General features: G+C 36.3%; 1 non-coding gene across 1 annotated transcript; it reads right to left on the bottom strand.

The window, feature by feature from the left end:
- Nucleotides 1-1,128: 1,128 nt before the first annotated feature.
- Nucleotides 1,129-1,235, bottom strand: LOC122638414. Its single transcript, XR_006329417.1, has one exon. It is a non-coding gene; the product is annotated as a small nucleolar RNA R71 (small nucleolar RNA).
- Between the last annotated feature and the right edge of the window lie 6,328 nt (nt 1,236-7,563).

Raw genomic sequence — 7,563 nt, 5'->3', positions numbered from 1 at the left:
GCATTACTTTTAAGTTAGTTAAATAGAGTAGCATATATCTTCTCGTGTTCGACCCGTAGCTACGATTGACCCGTATGCTTGTGGTAATTTTTAAACTCAAACAAGTTTTTGGCGCTGTTGCCGAGGAGATTATTGTCCATTTTATTTATCTGATTTTTAAGTAGTTCGAAGTGTTTTAGTTTATTATTTTCTCTTCTTTTTCTGAAAAAAAAAATTAATTTTTGAAAACCTCTTCTTGTTTCTCTTCTATTTCAAATAGTGTGCGCCCATTCTAAAATCCTTCATATGCTTCAACCCTCCATCTTTTGGTGTCTCTCATAGGATTAAGTTATCTATGACGCTACATCTTGACTTGGTTGGGTGGATTGGCATGTGACTTATCTTTGGAGGTGACCACTCTTGATAACAAGAAAGCGACATAGTGAGAGTGTTGGAAACATAAACGTATAGTAGTCCTCCACTCTACATCAGAATCCATTTGGAGTCGCTTGTAGGTGGCTATAGAAGACTATACGGGGTCCCTTTCTGTCGACCTATATGGCATCCTTACAGCTTTGGAACCATTGTTTCGATTTTTGAGGGATAGATACACTATCTACCTTGGGCTCCCTCTTATTTTTAGTATTTTTTTTTCTTTAATTTTTCAAAGGAGACCTCATATCTATTTAGGTGGCTACGGTGTGGACTTGGGATTCATCTAATTGTCTTATTAGAATACCACCTCGTCCACTATCCTTAACCCCACCTTTGACCACTATTGACCAACAACCCAAGACTCTTAAGGATAGGTTCTACCCCACCAGGGCTGCATAGCCCTCATACATTAGTCTGCCTATTATTATAGGGAATAACTATGAACTCAAGACCAACTTCATCAGCATGCTACCCCATTTCCATGGGATGGCTAATGGGGATGCATATCTTTTCCTTAGGGAATTTAAGGAGGTCTGTGTTCTAATTAAGGTCCAGAATTTGGTAGATGATGCAGTTAGGCTTAGGTTTATACCCTTTTCCCTGAAAGACCAGGCCAAGAATTGGCTTTATGGACTGCCTACAAACTCCATTAATACATGGGATGAGTTCACCATTGTCTTTTTGAGAAAATTCTTCTCTCTTCACAAGACCAATAAGCATAAGAGTGACATCCTCTAGTTCAGGCAGAAACCATATGAGTCCTTTTCTAAATCCATGGAAAGATTCAAGGATCTCCTCTTAGAATGCCCTCACCATGGTTTCGACTTGTGACAACTATGACAAATTATTTATGAGGGTATTGATTATCAGACCAAACAACTTATAGAGTCCATGTGTCCAGCAGGGTTTACTTCTTTTTCTAAGGAGAATGATGCATGGACATTTTTAACCAACTTGGCTCATAAGACTAGGGAATGGGAATCTTCCCAAAAGGTTGAAAGGACCACTAAGGGGTATCTCATTGAGGGTATGCCAGCCAAGGAGGCCAAACTTGACAGTCACATACAACTGTTGGAGTCCATAGTTCTTAAAGAATCTATACCAGTTAATTAGGTCAACCATGTGTCGATATGCAGTTGGTGCCAAATCCCTGGACACCTTTCTGAGGAATGCCCTAACACCTTGGTGGGCAATTCCAGTATTGAGAATGTAAGTACTCTCTACTAAAATAACCCATATAGCAATATTTACAATCCATGATGGAGAAAGCACCCCAATTTCTCCTGGAATCAAGGGAACCAAGTAGGCCCATCCAACTTTAACCATCAAGGCTAGCCTGGTGTCCAAAGGCCCAACTTTGCATCACAAAATTGTTGAGGTAAAATCCACACATCACCTTATATGGTTTTGATGATAACAAATAAGTTAGTTGAACTAACTTGTGTTTTATTGTATAGAGACCTTACAAGTAATAAGCATCAAGTAAGGGGGAGCTTTCACAACATTATTGAACCTAGATAAAGTATCAAAGTATGATGTGAAGAAAAAGACTAAGAGAAGGACTATGTTCAAAGACCATGATCAAGCAACTCAAATACAAGAGTTTTTATAAGCATGTGTTCAATGTTTTTGTATTAAGATGTAGTTAAAGTTTAAGTCCATTTGTAATGCACACACTTACGCATGCATACATGTAGAGTGATCCTAGGAGGTATTTTTACATGGACCTAACCTAAGCTAATGGCCCCACACTTGTCCAAACATGGACTTAGCCATTTTTAGCAAAATCAGCTGATCCGGCATACTGAATCCTAATCCGGCATGCCGAATCCATGTTGACCTATTTTTTTTTCCAATCTCAGGGTTTGCTCACAGAGAGCAACTAGAATGTGCTACATCTGATCCGGCATACCGAATTGAGAATCCGGCATAACGAATCAGATCCAGCATACCGAATTACAATATGTCTGTTGGGAATTAGCCGTTTGACAACGGATAGATTCCATGATCCGACATACCGAATTGGAAAACGGCATACCGGATTAGGACAGAATTATATCCTAAAATGACAATGAACCTTAGATGCTTTGAGCACCTTTGCCTATAAATAGGTAAGCTCATTTGGACTAATGATAATCAATTAAGACTAATCAAAAGCATCACAAAGGCATTCGAACTTGAACATTCAAAGTGTTGAAGCATTCATTCATTAAAGCATTCAAGTTCACTTCCCTCTCTAGCTAATTATATTCACTTAGCATTGAAGCTTCAAAGTGGAAGTTAGCTACACATTTACTAAGGTTGAGGTAATCCTTACTTTATAAAGTTTTCTTTATTATATGTTATGAGTCCTCTTGCTCAAAATCAAGAGTAGTTAAATGTGTTGAGTCCTCTTGCTTGTCAATCAAGAGTAGTTGGTGGTGTGAGTCCTCTTGTTCCTAATCAAGAGTTGTACGAGTTCTCTTGCTCATTCTCAAGATTTTTTTTAGTGGAATTCTCTCTAAGGTAAGAGGAGTGGACGTAGGCATATTTGGCCAAACCATTATAAAACGATTGTGTTACTTTCGCAATTTATTTGCTTTGTTTTATCAATTGTTTTATTTTTGCACTATTTTCACTAGCTTCACCTATTCACCCCCCTCTAGGTGAATTTACATTTGATATCAGAGTGGGAGCTCAAGACCGTGATTGTTCTCAATCCAACTAAGAGTAAAGGCCATGAGATCCTCTGTTAATCGTAAGGTTGGAGGATACAATATTACCCGACCACCCTTCTTTGAAGGTGAAGGATTTTCTATTGAAAGAATCGCTTCAAGAACTTTGTTTGTGTCAACAATATCAATGCATGGGAAGTCATCGAAAATGGACCAAATACCATAGATAAGTCCAAAGAAGAATGGACCCCTGCTGAAAAAGGAAAGATGCAACTGAACTTTGTAGCTATAAGCTATATTCAATGTGCTCTAGGAGAAAAGGAGTATAATAGAACTTGCATGTGTGACTCCGCTAAGGAGATGTTTGACAAGTTAGTTGTTACCTATGAAGGTACATCTGAAGTCAAACAATCTAAAATCGATATGCTTATGAATTGTTCAAAATGAAAAATGATGAAGATATCTATACAATGTTTACTCGTTTTACTAATATTGTGAACAAGCTGAAAGGTTTAGGAAAAGTTTATTCTAATGGAGAAAATGTCCAAAAGATATTGAGATCTCTTTCAAAAGAATGGAGACCCAAGACTACGGCAATTAAAGAGTCCAAAGACATAGACAAGCTAAGCCTACATGAGCTTTTGGGATCTCTACAAACTCATGAAATGGATCTTAAACTTGACACCAAGGATGATGAGCCTAAGGAACCAAAGAATAAAGTTGTGGCTTTCAAATCTTATGAAATAAGTGATGATGAAGAAGAGCTTTCGAAGGATGAAATTGCGTATCTTACCAAAAAATTCTCAAGGTTCCTAAAGAATAAAGGCAAGACCTCATTCAATAAAAGGAGGTTCTCAAAAGATCAGAAAGGTAAGAGTCTTTCAAAAGATGCCACTGACTCCTCTTCCAAAGATATTATTTTTTATGAGTATAGAAAAATAGGACATTTTAGGAGAGATTGTCCCAAAATGAAGAAGTACAAAAATGCCTACAAAGCCGAACACACTCTTGATTCAAGCGATGAAGAAAAAGATGACGAAGTATCTCAAGATGAAGAAGAACAAACCAATCTCGCACTCATGGCTACTAAAGACGAAGAATCTCAAAATGAGGTAACCCCCACTGCTCCATCTCATAAAGATAAAGATTTTTTGGAGCTAGAAGAGGCTTTTGAAGATCTCTACCAAAATAGTTTGGAACTAGCAACCACAAAAAAGAATCTTTTGAATGAGATCAACACTCTTAAAGACCAAAACACATTCGTAACTTCTCAAGTGAACAACTTAAAAGAAGAAAAGGAGAAATTGTGTAAAGCCCTAGAGTCATTCACAAATGGTAAGAAAACACTTGATATTCTACTTGGAAATGCCTCCAAAACACTTTTCAACAAAGAAGGGGTAGGCTATGATGTGAACAAGAGTTCAAATCAAACCAAGGAGACAAGTTCAAGTAAAATAGCAAGTAACAAGGTAAAGAAGAATAAGTATTGCAACTATTGCAAAAAGAGAGGACACTCTATCGAGGAATGCAACATTAGAAAGAAAAGTTCTCAATCTAAGAACACCAATCTTAATAGGAAGACCTCAAATATTCCTCAAGTAGTTGTTTGTAATAATTGCAATAAGAAAGGACATACCATTTGAGAATGTCGTCACATGGTCCAATCTTTCTTTCATCCTAAAAGACCCTATAATGGTCAAAATAGGAGAAGTTATCCTAATAGTCAAAGCTCAACTAGAATCCCACCAAAAGTGCAAAGACCACCTAAGAACCAAGGACCCTATAAAGCACCTCAAAGCCAAAGGCCTTGGAAACCTCAATCATACACAAATTGGTATGAGAACCAAAAGGAAAATGGTAACTAAATGGTTTGGAAACTAAGAGGAATGTATGATACTAACAATTATGGACCCAACTCTCAATGGAGACCAAAATTTTATTGAGTATCTCTTGTTTTGTAGAGCAACATGGAATGGTCTATTGACAGTGGCTGCTCAAAACATATGACTTCCAACCCAAAGTTGTTCTCCGAGCTCAAGAAGCAAAAAGGAGGATGGGTATCTTTTGGAGACAACAGCAAAGGTAGAATCATTGAAAATGGATCGATCAAGTTTAGAGGTACAGTGATTTCTAACGTCAGTCTAGTTGATAACCTCAAGTACAATTTACTTAGTGTAAGTCAACTATGCAACATTGGATATTATGTAAATTTTAATGCCTTTAAATGTGTGATCAAGGATTCAAAAGATAATGTGATTCTTGAGGGTTGGAAGAAGAATAATGTGTACTCTTGCATATTTAGTGTAAATTCTATTGATGCATGCCTTATTTCTAAATCTGATGATGTTATTTTATGGCATAGAAAGTTGGGACACATTAATTCTAAGACTATTAGATCTTTATCCTCAAAAAATTTGGTGAGAAACCTACTTAAGTTGAACTTTGATAAGCAACACACATGTGGAGCATGTTAAAGAAATAAACTTACAAAGGTATCTTATAAGGCTATAAATTCTGTTGCTACATCAAGACCTTTGCAACTACTTCACCTTGATTTGTTTGGACCTATCCAAACCACAATCCTAGTAGGTAAGAAGTATACATTTGTAATTGGAGATGACTACTCTCGTTTCACCTAGACCCTCTTTCTCAAGCATAAAAATGATGCTTTTGAAGAATTTGTGTCTCTTTATAAGAGAGTACAAAATCAAAAGGGTTACATGATTATCTCTATCAAAAGTGATCATGGCGGTGAATTTGACAATATAGACGAATTTGGAGAGTTTTGTCGAAAATAAGGTATAACTCATAATTTTTTGGCTCCTAGAACATCACAATCTAATGGTGTGGTTTAAAGGAAGAATAGAACTATCCAAGAAATGACTAGGACAATGCTCAACGAGTACTCTTTGCCTAAGTATTTTTGGGCTGAAGTTATTCACACAGCATGTTATGGGTTAAATCGGATTTTGATAAGACCTATTTTGTTAAAGACCCCCTATGATCTTTTCCATAATAAGCTTCCTAAAGTTGATTACTTTAAAGTGTTTGGTTGTACTTATTTTATTCTTAACACTAAGGACAACTTAAGAAAGTTTGAGGAAAAGGTCGATGATGGTATTTTTCTAGGCTACTCCACAAATAGTAGAGCTTATAGAGTCTTTAATAAAAGAACACTAGTTGTAGAAGAATCTATGAATGTTAAATTTGATGAATCTATGACAAAAGAAAAAATATAAAGACCTAGAAGAAGATGATGAGGATGAAGTACTTGAAATTAGGAAGAGAGTTGAAAAAGTCACTCTAGATGAACCTAATGATCAAGTACATCAACTTTCCAAAGAAATTAGAACTGTTAAAGACCACCCTCTTGACCTTGTCATTGGAAATCTTGATAAAGGTATACAAACTAGGAGAAAAATCCAAAATGTTTGTTCCAATGTGGCCTTCATTTCTACCATCGAACCCAAGAATATCAAAGAAACACTTTTGGATAGTAATTGGATAATTGCTATGCAAGAAGAGCTCAATCAATTTGAAAGAAATCAAGTTTGGGACTTAGTGCCAAGACCATCTAACTCCAAAATTACTAGAACTAGATGGGTATTTAGAAATAAACTTGATGAAGATGATAATATTATTAGAAACAAGGCTAGACTGGTTGCCCAAGGCTATAACCAACATGAAGGTATTGACTTTGATGAGACATATGCACTTGTAGTAAGACTAGAATCTATTAGAATGTTGCTTACGTTTGCTTGTCATAAGAATTTTAGGTTACATCAAATGGACGTGAAGAACGCATTTTTAAATGGCTTCATCAATGAAGAAGTACACGTCATTCAACCACCAGGATTCGAAGACCCAAAGCATCCTGACTATGTCTACAAATTGAAGAAAGCTCTCTATGGCTTGAAATAAGCTCCAAGAGCATGGTACGACAAGCTGAGTAAGTTCCTGATAGATGATGGTTTTACTATGGGTAAGATAGATACTACTCTCTTTGTGAAACATATAAATAAAGATCTAATCCTAGTTTAAATTTATGTAGATGACATCATTTTTGGCTCTACCAATGAATCTCTATGTCTTGATTTTAGTAAGAGTATGAGTAGTAAATTTGAAATGAGTCTTATGGGTGAATTGAATTTCTTTTTAGGACTTCAAATAAAATAGACAACTAATGGGATTTTCATTAGTCAAACCAAGTATCTTAAAGAACTGTTAAAGAAGTTTGACATCAATGGACAGAAGTCATCCAGTACTCCAATGAGCACATCTGTAACTCTGCCTAAGGATGACGATGGAATCCCTGTTGACCCAACTAAGTATAGAGGCATGATAGGTAGCTTACTCTACCTGATGGCTAGTAGACCAGACATTATGTTTAGTGTCTGTGCTTGTGCTAGGTTTCAAGCCCAACCTATGCAATCTCATTTGAGTACTATAAAGAGAATCTTTAAGTACTTAAAAGGAACTCTAAGCATTGGCTTAT

This window comes from Telopea speciosissima, chromosome 8 (genome assembly GCF_018873765.1).
Source record: "Telopea speciosissima isolate NSW1024214 ecotype Mountain lineage chromosome 8, Tspe_v1, whole genome shotgun sequence".
In the NCBI taxonomy this organism is placed as follows: domain Eukaryota; kingdom Viridiplantae; phylum Streptophyta; class Magnoliopsida; order Proteales; family Proteaceae; genus Telopea; species Telopea speciosissima.
Note: the sequence above shows the minus strand (reverse complement) of the source record. Positions and strands in the feature narration are given on the sequence as shown.